Source organism: Protopterus annectens, chromosome 4.part1 (genome assembly GCF_019279795.1).
Source record: "Protopterus annectens isolate FY-2018-M chromosome 4.part1, PAN1.0, whole genome shotgun sequence".
In the NCBI taxonomy this organism is placed as follows: domain Eukaryota; kingdom Metazoa; phylum Chordata; order Ceratodontiformes; family Protopteridae; genus Protopterus; species Protopterus annectens.
Genome location: NC_056734.1, coordinates 924472499 through 924488931, shown reverse-complemented (window position 1 = coordinate 924488931; position 16433 = coordinate 924472499). Strand labels below are relative to the sequence as shown.

Sequence of the window (16433 nt, the reverse complement as noted above, 5' to 3'; positions counted from 1 at the left end):
TGGGTTCTTAATTTTTGGAAGATATAGGCGTCTGATATACCCACATAGGAATATTAATCACTCCCATGGGGCGGACCTCATAAATCTGTGCCAACCAACACCTGGGCACCTAGGCCCATTATTGCATACCCATGATTCCCAGACCTGACACCCCTCCACAGTAGTCATAACACATATTTAATGTGAGCGATAATAAAGTATGAAGACACTTCTAAGCACTATCCACTCTCCGCATATTGGGACATATGTCATACATTCTGTCAACCCATGTGTTATTACACTTGCACAAGCTACTGTTGCATGTACAGCTATATTGTAGTTGCAGATGACACTTCTTTGCAGCAATCATTACAGGACAGTGCGTTTATAGATTCACTATTTTTGGAGTCCTGCAAAGGACACATATATCCATGTTTAAAGAGTAGGACTTACAGATCTGGCACACTTTCCGGGCAGTAGTTTTGAGAGCAGCAGTGTATTTACCTTAATTGCATGTCTGTTATGTGTATCCATACTAGCTATGATGTAACCTATTTATGTACATGTGTTATATCTACGAGGACATTTGTTTATATGTTTGTTAGGTATATATCAGTTAATGTTGTATGTGTTTGTGTATATATATATATATATATATATATATATATATATATATATATATATATATATATATATATATATATATATATATATATATATATATATATATATATATGTCTGTACATTCTTTATTTCATATATTTATTTAGTTTAAGTCTGTGGATATATATCTATACACAAATGTATATATCCATATATAGACATTACGTGTAGAAACCAGCATTCATTTGCTATGCTGTGAGCGGACTACACACGCAGAAGCGCACTTGCATTTCCTTATTGTGGGTTACGCGCAGGTGCACATGCATATCCTTATTGTGGGTTACATATGTTTACTAAGTCTTTGGGCTTACTAGGGCTTTATTACTTGTGACAGTACCAGTAAAATATCTGTAATCCGGTTAACGGACATATGCGAAACACACGTTCACCTTTACATATTTAAATGTCTGTACAGCACAGACGCATTCATTACACTTTAACATTATATGTGCTGTAGTCATAGTTGAACCGGGACTGCATTCACGTTGGCCGGATGCTGTAACCACAATACTTTTGGTGTTCTGACTCATTTATGTACATACCCATAGTACATAGCTACATTAACATATGCCTCACCGCTTCACTTACGACACAGGCATCCATTCTCCTGCTGGGAAAAATGCGGTACTACATATTACACATTCCCTATTCCCTACTGCTCTGGACCCAAGCTGCATATTTAATCACTGCAGGGATATTCAGAACCCCAAGGCTTATAGTCCTGACACATACAAGTCTTTAATTGTCAGGGTGTTCATGTGGTGATCTGGGTTTAGGCTTGTCCGCCTGGTGAACGGAACTGCCCTGACCGTGTTCAAATGTCAGACAAAGCACATGGATAGAGTTTTTCCATTTTAAACATTTTATCTGTGTTTACAGACACAGGTGTTTGGGCACCTGTCAGCAGCTTATAATGTTGGCAATACATAATATGGGTGGGAGTGGTTACAATACATAGTCCACGGTGAGTGGTGTTCCCATTCACATTATCTTACCTGTGTTTACAGACACAGGTGTTTGGGCACCTGTCAGAAGCTTATAATGTTGGCAATACATAATATGGGTGGGGGTGGTTACAATACATAATCCACGGTGAGTGGTGTTCCCATTCACATTTGACTATTTCCTGTGTTCATTCATACGAGGATTATTATTTTGGACATGAATTAACTATGAATTAACTACAGGTATGCAGTAGTACAGTAAACATATGTGAAGGTTTGTTACTGTAAAAATGTACGGACCTCTGTAATACTCGGGGACTACCCCACATCCTTCACAACATTTCATGCTTATGTACAAACTATTATTCTGTGAACTTTCGAAGTGTGTGAGAGCAGTATTTACATCTGTCCCTATTTGTCCACCCATCATTTTAGGCTTTGTCCAGATTTTGTTGCTGTAATAGGTTGAGAGTTGGTGTTGGTATGTGATTGAGTTGAATATACACTGTCGATAATTCAGTGGGGAGTAGGGTTACCACCTGTTCCTCTTTGCGAGGGGAAGTCCCACTTTGGACAGTTGTGTCCTGCAATGAAACCTAAGACATGGCAAATGTCCTGTGATTTTAAGACAAAAGTATATTTCTTATTTTCTTTAATAGTTGCATGATACAGGTATTTTGTATCTGAAACACATAACTATTATTTGAAATAGCATAAGCAATTCAAATGCTATGAAATAAGCTTTTATTTTGGCAAACAAGTGTAATTCTATCCTTTGCACTGGCCGGGGGTATGTTTTATCCTGCAAATTCTCACATTTCTACAAAAGATGTCCCACCTTGGGCATCTGAACATGTGGCAACCCTAGTGGGGAGACCTGCATGGTGGACAGGTGTTCCATCCTGCGTAGTATGTTTTGCATGTCTGCCTAGAAACTGAACAGTACCGTGACTACGGATACATGTTTTGTCCAGATGTGTACAGTACTAGACACCGTGGCGTGTAAACAACTTTGATGTTTCAACAGGTTACTTATCCCACGCGGAATGTACACACATTTTGCCAAAACATGAACGCGCGGGCATTTGGATTTACGTAACTTTGATGGGATGTTTACAAATGTGGGATACATATTTGCAATCCTGACACTGCCTAGGATGATACTTCCTACTACATATGGGGAATACTCGCTATGTGTAGGTGTACGGCTGTGCAAGGCAGGTAGCTGGATTTGGTGGACATTCGGACATGGGTGCGGGTTATGTGCTATACAGGGGATGTTGCATATTGCATTTGCATGCATGGGTTCTGCATTTGGATGTCCCGGTTCCGCATATAGCATCCTATGTGTATGTGCCAGTTACGTTCCTGTTCATGTGTATAGCACATTTTAATATTCATATGTTTGTGTGAGTTTGGTATACAATATGGACTGTCAGGTTTCTTTACGGTTGTTATATGGCCACAACTGCCCAGCTGTGTACTATCACTACCTCTGTGGGACTGCTGGTGACCCTGCTCATGGGGCTAGACATGTGTATTGGTGGCACGCTGACATGATGCGCTTCACTTCCACTGGGTATAACTACTTACAGTGCAGTACATTACAGACACACGATTTTAAATATCATTTGTTCCATGGACAGAAACTCATATTGTGTTGCGTGCATTTCTGTTTGGTTCTCAATTTTGTGTGGCCGGGAACTGTCTTGCATGCTTTGCATACGTTTCATTATCCACAGACACTGATAGGTGCGATTACTATTGCAGGCAGACTATAATATTCAGCAGTTTAGGTTGCTCATCGATAGCCGACATTAACACGCCTCCGGGCGCAGCTTAGTAATGCCCCATGCACTCGCGCACGTGTCCTATGCACGTGGATGTGGTGCCAGCGCACCTTCATTAATATGCATATGATGCTACTACACCATATATACGCCGCATGGCCAGCTCAGGCCTTACACCGGCCTTGCGTCGAGCTTCATGAATCCGGGGGTATGTGTTATTGATGGCATCTTTTGTGTTCGATTTCATTACTGGCGAAATTTAAGTGGACAACATTTGTTTGATATACTGCATTTTTCCATGTTGCATGGTTCACACAATGTAAAGCTTTGTATTAGAGGTTTAATTTTTTAAAAGTTGCTAGTTTTCCTACATTCTGATTATGCAGTAATTTCACTGTATGTTTGTATTAATGGATGAGTGTTATTTTACATTGCTAAGTGGCTATTTTTTCACTGATTGCTTGGGAGTCTGATATTCTAGGAGGTTTGCCATGTTCTTTCCACTTAGCTCTGCATAATTTTAGCTCAACTGAGAAGTGGTAATTGTGGAAGGTTTTAGTGTGGCTTATTAGTTTGGTATTTTTATACAATATGTATTGGGTTTTCCTTTTGTGGGTAGTGACAATAAGTTTAGAATTATTTTTGTTGAGGGGTTGTGAAGCCAGAGTTGTCACTTTACCTTCTGGTCATGTATGTGGCAGTGATTATGATCATCTTTTACTGCTCAGATGCTGGGTAGGTTTTCCTGCTGGCTGAACTGAAATGGTCCACTTCACACAGAAACATGGCTCCAGTATGACATTCTAGTCTATGCTTACAAGCCTATTGAAGGATATTATAGGTTAGTGTACATTTTCATGTATGAGATTCTTTTATTTCTCTTTCATTATTTATGTCAACTCTTGAATTTGGACTATATGTTGTAGGAAGAAATAAGTCTGAATTATTCATTCAGTGTATTGTTGTATCATGTTTTGTGCATAACTAATAGGTGGTCTGAGGCACAACTACAGGCCACAGCTGAGTTACCAATGTCCAGATGAGGCAAATTTCTAGTCTCCTGGAACATGTAACTACTTATGTTCCCAATTATTTCCAAGCTCCACTATGATCAAAAATTTCAAAACACAACTGGAGATGAATAAGGTAGTTTTAGTATACATCTCAGAAAAGAAATAGCACTTTGGCTCACTGCCTCCACCAGTTTATAATGTGAGCTTATACCCAATTTAAATGAATTTATTTATTTTCTGTAGTGTTTCTTTTTATTTTGCCTTGTTTCCAAATTCTCTATTAAACTTTTTGAGTCATCAATAAATTGCTTATTTTGTACATTTCCTTTATATTTATCATCTTCGCAGTTTTTCTGCCTATACTTATTTTTTTAGTCTATAATTTGTGATAGTGCATGAGAGATCCTGATCTGTTCTGATGCTGTGCTTTGCTTTTAAAATATCTATCTTTTTTAGTATTTATCCCGATATGTTCCCTCTTTATTAACAATGATAATTCTTGTCTTGGCTGCTTTATAGTTTTCTGTATTCACTACTTCCATGATGGCATTTGATTTCTTCCCTTCCTTTCCCTTACTGCCCCATGATTTTGTGGTAAGGCGTTATCTGTTACTAATTTAGTTACAAATTACTATAGGTTCATAAGTTGGTACTAGGCTATCGGCCCAAGGGCCTAAGTAAGCCTAGCCAACACGGTTCCCTGGCTTACGCCACCCAGGAAAGTTATTTTCCTGTGCCCCTGTTGAAAAGAGCAACAGAAGTGATTACCCAGGCTGTATTTCCTATTTCCCACCCACTCATCAAGATTTTTCTTGAAGAGTGCTAATGAGGAACTTTGCTTGACATAGATGGGTAGCTTGTTCCAGAGTAGAGGAAGTCTCTGGGACAGGAATCTATCCCTCCAGCATGTCCTGTTTATTGTGTTAACAAGATTTAAGTCCCTAGAGCATGTAGCTCAAAGGGATTGGGATTTCTAAAGGTGTAGCATGTCCAACAACTCTGGGTTTAACATAGCTGTATATGTTAGGCAGAGATCTCCTTGGAGTAGGTGATATGCTACAGAGTAAAGCTGGAGTTTTTTGAGATGGACAGTGTAGGGCATCTGTTTGAGGCCAGTAATTCTCTTTATGAGGTACTTTTGTTGCCTTTCCAGCTGCTGCAGATGTCTTGGAAGGTACATTCCAAAAGGGGCGTTGCACTCTATAATGGGTGTAATGAGTGCCGAGTAGAGGGGAACCATGACCTCTTTTTTTCCTGGATGAAAACCCTTTTGTGATGAGGTGTGCCACATAGAAGGATTATTTACTTTTGTTATATTATACAAATGTCTGATGACAGATTTGCTCTTTCATATAAGAGTTCACTTATCTATCACTACACAACACTGACTGTGTCAGAGTTGCCAGTGTTTGTTTCTTGCTCCTTCCCTTGCTGTGCAACTCCACTGAACTTTTTTAGTCATTTCCATCGCAAGACTGTAGAGAATCTTCATGTGGCAAGTGATCTATGATATTGTGACATTACCACTGTAGGATTTTCGACACTAAATCTCATGTAATCCATAACAACAGTTTCTATTTCTTTAACTTCCACATTACTAATCCTTTTGTTCTACTTCCCCCTTTTTTTCTTACTTTTTTGTATTGGCAAATTTTGTATATCCGGATGCCATGTCCATATTTCTTCCTTTCTGTTTTCCTTACTTTGGGGATTAACTGTTTCATCATGCTGCGACATAAACTATGTTACACTAAATCCTTCACTTTGGAAGTATTCCATAACTTATAGGTTCATAGGTAGGTACTAGGCTGTCTGCCCAAGGGCATTTATAAGCCTAGCCAGAGTGTGTCAGCTGTCACTGCCCCATTGATTAATTAACTGATCCTCTGTCAAGCAGAGCCAATGAAGTGATCCTAGGGGTGTATTTTCTGTTACCCATCCACTCATCAAGGTTTCTCTTGAAACGTGTTAGTGAGGAGCTCTGCCTAATGTAGTTTGGAATTTTATCCAAAGCAGGAGGAGTCTCTATGACAGGAATCTATCCCTCCAGCATGTTCTATTTATTGTTATGGCAAGGTTAAGCTCACTAGAGCACGTGGCTCGCAGTGTCTTGGATTTCTTTTGGTGGAGCTTGTCTCTCAATTCTGAGTTGGACATGGCTTTGTAAGTCGGGCAGAGATCACCTCTGAGAAAGCAATATGCCACTGAATACAGCCGGAGATTTTTCAGTCGGGCTGCATAGGACATATGTTTGAGGCCAGTAATCCTCTTGGTGAGGTACTTTTGTGGTCTCTCCAGCTGTTGGAAGTGGGGACATTGTACTCTATGATGGGTCTGATGAGTGACGAGTAGAGAGGCACTATAACCTCTTTATTTCTAGATGCGAACCCTTTAGTAATTATATGGGCCACATAGAAGGATTTCCTAACTACTTTGGCAATATGATTGTCAAATGAGAGATTATTATCTACCTGGGTCCTCGGATCTCTTATTACCTCTTCTGTATTAAGGAAGCTGCCACCTATGTGATAATTCGTGGGTTTTTTTTTTTTTTCCCAAACAGGATGGCTGTGCATTTTTTGGTATTTAGCTTGAGGCCATGACTTTGACACCAGGTGTCCGTCTCAGTCAGGCCCTTTTGGAGGATGTCCATGTCATCTGGAGAGTCAATTATGGCTCCCAGTTTGCAGTCATCAGCGAACTTGGTTAGCCGCATTCTTCCTGTGTTTGCTTGTACTTCTGGGAAGTATATGCTGAACAGTAGGGGTCCCAGGACTGAGCCTTGCAGGACACCACTTGTGACTGGTTTAGAGTCGGACCTGGAGCCCGCTATTCTTACCATGTGAGTTCTGTCTGTAAGCCAGTTGGCAACCCATCTCATGACGTAGGGGTTTATGCTCAGGCTGGTGAGTTTTTCTGTAATACTCTAAATGGGGAATGGTGTCGAAAGCCTTGGCGAGGTCAATGTAGGCTGTTTGAAAAACCTTTTCCTCATCTATGGCCTTGGTGACTGTCTCGAAGAAGTCAACCAGATTTAGTAGGCATGATCTGCCCTAACAAAGCCGAACTGGGTCTGGTCAAGTGTTTGGAGGTTCCCAATGTCATTGTTAAGGAGTTCCATGATGATGCGCTCCACTGGCTTGCAGAACAGGCTAGTCAGGCTTATGGGGTGATAGTTAGCAGGGTCAGTTGTGGCCCATACCTTGTGGAGTAGAATAAATGTTGCTGTGTGCCATTCTATGGGTATGTAGCCTGTGGAGACGCTGAGGTTTAACAGTGTGTTTAGGTGGGGGGTTAGTTCGTTATGTAGTTCGTGCAAGACCACAACACCATCTGGCCCCATCAACGCTGTGTTTTGGCTTTAGAAAGGGTTATTTTCACCTGTGCGGCTGTGATTTCTGGGACACTACACTTTTCCAGAATTGTTGTGGGCCCTTTTTGGGGGTGAGAGGGGGGTGAAGTTTGCACTGAATCTATTTGCCAGGATGTTGGCAATATCAGTATGTTCAGTATATTTTGTGCTATTTTGCACTAGTTCAGTGCATATCTGCGAGTATCCACTTATGATTCTTAACATAGCTAAAGAAGGCTTTGTGGTTATCTTTTGAATACTGGGTTATTTTTCTTTTGAAGTTAGCCTTGAATCATTTTATGAGGGACCTTATTTTCTTACTGATATTGATCAGGGATGTCTTTCCTTCTTGGGATTTGCTTTTTTATGAACTAGTTTCCACCTTCTATTGTATAACCTGTTTATGGCAGGGGTCAACCAGACTGGTTTCCTTTTCTTAGAGGAGTGAGTCTTGGTTTTGCTAGGGATGGCACAATCCATGCATCCTTGTAGGTGCTCATAGAGTGCATTTGTAAAGGTTTCTGCATCTTGGGCAGCGTTATCCATTAGCTTGGAGGCTGTGAAACTTACTGCATCTGTCTTAAGTAAGGTGAAGTTTGCTTTAGAAATGTTTTTTACTGTGGTTTCCTTAGTTGGGGGTGGTGGTGGGGCTGGATATCCAGAGTGATTAGTTTATGGTCTAATCTAACCAATGACGGGTTGACCACCGGTGTGGAATACCTGTCGTCCATGTTTGTGATGACCAGGTCCAATATGTTTTCACCTCTGGTAGGGGAGTTTACCAGCTGATCCAGGGCATTTGAGTTGATGAATTCCAGGAAATGCTGGGCTTGGGAGTTTGTAGTTTTCCCAGTTAATGGTAGGGTAATTTAAATCGCCCAATATCAGGGTGTTCGGCAGGACCTTAATGATTTCCAGTGTCTCTGGAAAGGTGGAGTGGTGGTCCTGGTTCATGGAGGGGGATCTGTAGCAGACCATAATTTGCAATGTAGATTTGCCCAATGTTAGTTGCACATGGATGATCTCAGAGGTATCATGCTGAGCCACTAACCTGGAGGTGTAGGTATCCTTGATGAATATAGATACACCCCCTCCTTTTGTGTTTCAGTCCATGTTCTGTGGCCAAACATGTGGTACGAGTTGTAGCCCGATAGTACTGGGGTGCTCTCTGGAGCCTTGAACCAGGTTTCAGTTACTGCACAGATGTCGACGTTCTCCATACCGAGTAGTGCTTTGAGCATGTGCATTTTAAGATTTAAACTCCTAGCACTGAGTAGCATAACCCTCAGTTTTTTTGTTAATTGTGCTGTTTATGGAGGTGGGTTTGACTTTTGAGCCTTACCTAAAACAGGCACTATGGGGGGCAGCAAGAGCCTTGGCCAGTATTCGAAAGCCTAGGGGTGACAGGTGCAAGCCATCTCTTGCGAAGCAACATGGCTTGTTGAGCATGTCATCCCAGGTTGACAGACACTGGATCCCCTTTCAATGACACCAGAAGTTTAGCCAACTGTTGAAATTGATAATTTTCTCTTTATACTGAGGTATCATTCTTGGTGAGGGCAGGATGCTACTTAGGGTCAGGGTTATACCAGCCTGGGCTACATGATCAGAGAGCTCTTCCATGTCTCTTTTCATGTAGTCCAGGGAGGTACATCTCAGGTCATTCACTCCAACATGAACAATGAAAGAGTCATATTTGTACTTGTTCTGGAGTGACCTGAGTGCTTGTGTTGTGTGGCAGTTTCTGGCTCCCGACAGGCATCTAACAGTAACCTTCTACTTGTCCAGTCTAGTGAGTGGGACGTCAGTGTGCCTGACTATAGAGTCACCTATTACTAGTGTGTTAGGTATGTTATTTCACCTTAAGGCTGTGATTGTGCGGCGCACTGATTTTGTGTTTTATGTGTTGTCTGGTTTGTGACAGGAGGTGCAGGTTGTTTGGGTGTCTGCTTTGGAGGTCTCTGATGCTTTTGCAGGTTTTTATTTAGAGACTTTGAGTATGATTTTGTGTATTTATGTGTATTTTTTGCCAATGCTGGTTTAGTAGGTCTATGTGTGTCTGGAGGTGTGGTGCAAGTGTTAACCTTCTCCTCTTGACTGTCTGTTCCAGTCTTGGGTGGAGACAGCTTAGCCTCCAGTTTGGCTGTATAATTGCATCTCTTGCATATGTTAGTGTTTTGTGGTAGGAGGAGAGGGTTGTCTGTGTACATGAGGTAGTTGTAATATTGCCTCAGGATACACAGATTCACCAGCTGGACTGGAGAGTACACCTGAAATTGCCCTTTGGTCGTGCCTGAATAGTAGGGTGAGCTGCTTAGTCACTTGGTTGGTGAGGGGTAAATAAAGAGCCTTGCTCTGCTGGGCAATCAAGTGTCAGGGTATATTAGTGCTTGCTATTAGGTCTGAGCAAGTGCTGGGCTGTAGGATGCTTTTTGAGTGTTTGGGTTGAGAGTTAGACTAGTTTCAAGGGAAAAACTGAAGAGGAGACTTAGTGGAGCTGGGAATAATTTAAACTTAGCTAACAGGCACTGCCCGGCGTGCAAAACCATGCAAACATGTTTTTTTATAGCCTGGAAATGAAAGAGATAGAAATTAGCCCAAAATGGCCAATAAACAACTAACTTCTGGGCTGGAACCACTCTTCCAGGGACAGATAGGCTGCTAAAAGCTTCCCTCTCTCACAGGTGAACAGAGAAACTTCCTTCTATCCAAGTAAGGTATGGGCAACTCAGAAACTTGTAACACAGCCCTGAATTCAGCACTAGCCTGAAAACCGGACTCTACTACCTAAGAAAGGCAGGAAACAAGGAATTTTTTTTTTGTTATGTTTTTTTTTTTTTGAAAAGATAAGGCAAAAACAGTAAAAAATTACACTTAAATCAGCTTTAAAATGACTAAAAAAGATCAGAAAAGGCTATTGCACTTTAGTGTATAGCCTACAACAGTTAAACAAATTATTTAAACAAAAAATGACTTTTTAAAAGTGCAGGCAGTCAAGTAAGTACAATATGTGAAAAAAACAAGCTTTTAAATCACAATAAACACTAGAAAATTGGTGTTTAGGTGGAAAACAGTTAAGTACAGCAAAAAAGTACAGAAAACTGATACTTAATCACTCCAAAGTCTCTCTTCTAAGCTAGAAGGCTTGTATCAGTTTAAGGCTTTCTAGTGCTTCCTAGTAGGTTAGTTACAGGAAAGATGGGAAACAAGCGCAGATGTGGTCTTTTAAACCAGAAAGTTGAAAGAGATGGACAAACTGTCCAAATGGTCAATAAACTACAATTTCTGGGCCAAGAACCACTCCTCTTGTGGTAGACAGGCTACCTAGTGCTTACCACGCCCACTGGTAAGCTAGAAGGCTTCCCTCCAACACAGAAAGTCTTGGGGGGGCTCAGAAGCTTACTAACAATCCTGGATACAGCAACTCTGTAACCGGACTAGGCTAGTTATAGGAAAGGTGGGAAACAGGTTCAAATGCGGCTTTGAAACCAGAAAGTTTAAAGAGTTGGAAAACAACTGCTCAAACAGCCAATAGCTACAATTTCTGGGCCACTCCTGTTGTGGTATATAGGCTACCTAATGCTTATCACTCCCACTGATAAGCTAGAAGGCTTCCCTCCAACACAGAAAGGCTTAGGGACTCAGAAGCTTAGAAAGTGTCCTGGATACAACAAATCTGTACCTGGACTAGACTAGTAACAGGAAAGGCAGGAAACTACCGCAGACATAGGCTTTTAAATCAGAAGGGTGAAAGAGATGGAAAAGCTTCCCAAATGGCCAATAAACTATAATTTCTGGGCCAGAAACCACTCCTCCTGTGGTAGATAGGTTACCTAGTGCTTACCACTCCCACTGATAAGCTAGAAGGCTTCTCTCCAACACAGAAGGGCTTGGAGGGCTCAGAAGCTTACCAGCTTGTATTTGTTTGACTTCGACTTTACTAATTTTCTGTTTTACATTCCCCTTGGTGATCTTATTTTTTTTGTGTTGTGAAAGTTTCCATACCTGGATACTTTGTATTTCTCTTCAAATATTTTTGGAGATGCTTTCTGGTATTGACTGCTTTGGCTTTCTCCTTTGCATAAATACTGCAGCAAATCAGATCTCTTTCCCATGTCAATGTTTATTTTTCACGCCTTTCAAAAATTTATAGGTTGTGTTCTTCACATTTTGTGCAGATGCTGCCTGTATGATTGGCTGACTATGATGCATTCCACCTGCTAACTATGTAATTTGTTCTTGATTGCTTTTAATTCTATTTACCTTTTTTTTCTTTTCCCATTTCCTCCCCTTTTAAACCCCAAGGTGCACTGCAAACACCCAGTTCCCAAATGTAAACAGTACTGCTATTTCGGGGGGGGGGGGGTTGGACCCGTGTGTGTGTGTGTGCTGCACAAAAACATTTAGCTAATGTAAACATGAAGAAATGGCCCTCCCTGGATGCAAATATGTTCTTCATTTCATGGAATAAGTCAATACAGACTTAGACACACACCCTTGCTTAGCTGTGCTTAACTAAGCTTATCTGTGCACCATAGGGCTTCACTGTGTTTACACCATGCATGACGCACTCCCTTTTCATGTCTGTTGCTCCTCCTACTTACATAATTGTGCTATAGCACCTACACGGTTAGGTGCAGTTTGGCACGTAGAAGATTTTTGTGATCCAGTAAATTTCTCCTAATTTGCATACCCCACTCCCTTTGTCCATAGTTACTGCACTACCCCAGAGCCTTTTCCCTTGATAACCACTGTTTCCTGGTATTGTTTTGATTCTGCATGCCATAGACCATAATGGCAAAATGCAGATTTCCCTTAAAATTGAGTTTTCACATTTTATTATTTGTCATGCCTCCATTTTCATTTTTGCAGAAATTTATTTGGCTAGTAGCCATATGCATTTCTGCAACTACCACTATTCTTGCATGGATGCCTGCCTGCTTGCTGAAACACTAATTTACTTCATTTGCATGGTTTTCACTACCAAATGAGGTAATTAGTATTAGGCAGTGGTGTCTTTGCATGAACAGTGAAGGCAGGCTCATGCACATCAAAACAGTAGTTTACTGGATTGCTTGGCAGCCATATTTCATGCAGGAGTGGCTACAATGTTCCTGCACGGAGAAATTCATTTATTGAATCTCGGGGGTTATCTTTGTTACAGTAGATGTAGTCGACCTATTCTCCAGTATTCTACATACTAAAGGTTTACAAATGTTGGAAGAAGTTATATTTGAGGATGTTGAGCTTATACGGAACAATCAGTTGGTCTGTTTAAGCCTCATGGACCTGATTCTAGTGGGTGCAGCACATGCCCTGACTTATTGCAGTCTTATTTTGACAAAATGGGAAGAAAAATACATATTGATGTCCAGTTATTCAAGTTGTTGAAGGTTTTTGGATGACATATGTTTTTTATGGATGGCTTCCCTTGAGAAATTACAAGAATGTATAACCTTTTTGAATACTACTACTACTTTTTTAAGTTTTATACACAATTTTTCCCATGAAAGGCTGCACTACATGGCTGTAGAAATTTATAAAAAGAATAATAAATTGAGTTCTAAGATTTTTAGAAAGTCCACATTTTCCAATTCCTACCTACATTATGACAGCTCACACCCCTTTCATTATAAAAGGAACATAGTTAAGGGACAATATTTGTGTGCAAACAGAATGACTTCTGCAGATAAGGACTTTGTCAAAGAGCATGAAGTATTGGAGAAATTATTTAAGGAAAGGGGTTATCCGACAGAGATGATCCAAGAAGTTAAGATTGAAGTCAAAGCAGGTAGGAAAGAAAAATTCAAACCTATTTTGGGTGAGGTATTAATGAATCAAACAGGATTGAGTACAGGACCCGAAGATGATTTTGGGAATGCTGTGGTACTAGAATTTAATGCTAGTGCTGGTTTGGTTAAGAAAATTATGAAGACAGAGTGGGAAAGATTTTTGGGGTTCGCTAGTTTAGGGGACATTCCCAAGGAGACATTAAAAGTGGTTTATAAAAACTCCCAAAATTTGAAATGTTTGTTAGAAGGTTAGTGTTAGTAGGTTTGTTAGAAAGACAGTAAGGTGGGTAAAAGGAAGAAAGGGACTTATAAATGTGGGTGGTGCTGACAATGTAATTATATCATGAACAAAGAAAAAATATTCCTAGCTATTAGGAATAAGTTAATAATTGGCAATGAATTTTCAAATTGTAATTATTCTAGGTTCATTTACCTTGTAAGCTGTGAAGAATGCAATTATTTTTATATAGGACAAACAGAACGTAAGCTGAGGAGAAAGATTTACAAACACTATTATGATATACAAATCAAGAAAGAGACAAATGCTTTATATAAACACTTGAGGGAATGTAGAAAGGCATACTACTCATTTTTTGTTTTAGAAGAAGTAAAGATGGAACTAAGAGGGGGCTCTGGGAGGAAAAAATGGAATACAGAGAGTTATGGTGGCAAATAACTTTGCAGGCCACTGTTCCACCTGGTTTGAATGAGAATGCTTCCATTGCCCCAATGCTAAAAATGAGAGCTGCCAAATTGCAATATGGAGAAGAACAAAAGTCATTTTAATAACTGACAAGTTTATCACTTAGGAAATAACAATATTATGAGGCATTTGGATAAATGAGAATTCCCTTATGGGGTAAGCATTAAAGTGTTCTGATAATTTCATTGCTAAGACTAGAAAATGGATGGAATGGCATGCTAAGGTCATAAGAGGAAGCTCTTTGCTAATATTTCACCAACTTGTAAAATATATGTACATATTAATATATTTTTAACCATGCATTTTAGTTTTTTTAACTATTTAAATATTGTTTTAACTAGAGAAATGTATGTTTTTGCAGATGCACATTTAGGATGTATTTTGTTAGTGCTTTTTATAAAAGTTTTTTAAATGGCTTTTTAACAGTATTTTAACGTGTTTTATTTGAACTTATTACATTACTAATTTTACTGTTTTAATTGAATAATGAGAGGAGTATGTCTTTTGTCCACATCTCATGAAGTCTGTACACTAGGGATGAAAACGTAGTGTTATTTGTGAGGCGTTTATGTGTTGGTGATTTTATTATTAAAATGTTGGCATCAAAGCTGTGGACTGCTCTTTTCCATCTTGCCAGGACACTTGTTTGGGTTTTGTCACTGGTGACTTTTTAGTGCGCTGTATGCAGTTTTTTGAGTTGATCTGACAGTCTCCTATCACACTGGTGAGTAAGTGAACTTTTATACTTTACTTCTGTAAGCTGTAATGGAATACAAAACACCACAGTAATATCAAACTGTTTACTTGACTGCTGTAGCCTGTGCTACTTGTAATACAGACTCTGGAGTTAAAAAAATAGTTATTTATTTTAAAACTGAATTGTTTTCATTGCAATAAATGACTAAGGAAAAACAGTCCAATCTGAATAAATACACAAGGATGTTTCTACTGATGGGAACTTTTTGAGTGTGTAAAAAGTATTTTATGTAGTGCTTTACCATCTCTGACTGTAGTAATGTCCGTAAGAAGCTGTTTGGTTACTCTTTAGTTGGAAATGCACAGTTCTCCTGTGAGTAAGGATATAAAATTTCCATTTGCATCATAATTCAAAACAGTTATATTCATTGTTATGGCTATATGACTTTTGTAATGTTCCTTTCCTTGTATTCTGCAGTACATCGGCATAGTGTAGAAGAATCATTCCTGAAAAAGACTTGAACTTGATGGTACACATGCATGAGATTTCTGCTTCTCTGATAGTTTTTAACACTGGTGAGTACTAGGTCAACTTTCCATTTAGTATTTTTACTTTTATCTTTCTATAATAACAAGACTACAAAATTCTACAATAATGCCCTGGAGAAGCTATTAAGTTAGTGGTTCTGTCTTACTTGCAGTTTTAACTGCCATTTGCACAAGTCTGGATGAATATTCTTTGCTGCTATGGCTGCCTTTTCTTCGGATATCACCTCAATTGTTTTCTGCAGTAAGTGAGAATGTGGAAAAACAGTCCTATGAGAAAAGATAAGATGTTTTGTACTATTATTGCTGTCAGCAGATCTAGCCAGTTTGTTGAGTACATTATAATATTTGGTACTAATGGGATGAATAAGCATAAGCTGTTTACGTTACTGTTAGTAGTTCTGCACCTGTTCAGCAATTCAGCTTCTACACCTGCAATCATTTACATGACTTTGAATCCTCTTTATTGTACAGTACATCATCATGCAGACATCCTCTGAGCTTTCATACATGCACAGAAGGCATTTCCTGGATTAGTGTAGCCTCCTCACCAAGTGCAGTAGACTGAATAGGTAGACAAAGAAGAGAAACTGTCATTTACCTGATGATTCCCTGATTGTGCATGTACAGAATCTTAAATTTCAATCTGCATAATAACTCAAACCCAGTTGAGTTGGGTAAAATGGTTATTTTTCAGTTCTTTTTAAAGTCTGCAAAAGTTGCAATTTTTTTCTGTTAATGTAATACTGCTTCCTTTTTACTCACAGTAAATGGATAGAGGAAACAAAATCCAGGTTGTCATCTTTGCTTTCCAAATTCTGATGTGCACAGGAACATTTTTTACTGCTTTTAACCATCTAACAGGTGAATATTAGATTATTTTACTTCCATATTCTGAGTGTAATATCCTCAAAGAACACAGGTCTCTGCTCACTTGACCTTTCTAACTTTTTCC

The 16433-nt window shown here is 39.5% G+C and overlaps 1 long non-coding RNA gene across 2 annotated transcripts in view; it reads left to right on the top strand.

Annotated features, from left to right (window-relative positions):
• The window catches only part of LOC122801121, a 375071-nt gene that overhangs the window by 50995 nt on the left and 307643 nt on the right, over positions 1-16433 (top strand). The window contains exons 2-3 of one of the 2 annotated variants that reach the window (XR_006364669.1): positions 15411-15508; positions 16246-16342. This is a non-coding gene — a long non-coding RNA (uncharacterized LOC122801121). The remainder of the gene's footprint in view (positions 1-15410; positions 15509-16245; positions 16343-16433) is intronic. The other variant, XR_006364670.1, reaches the window with a different exon arrangement.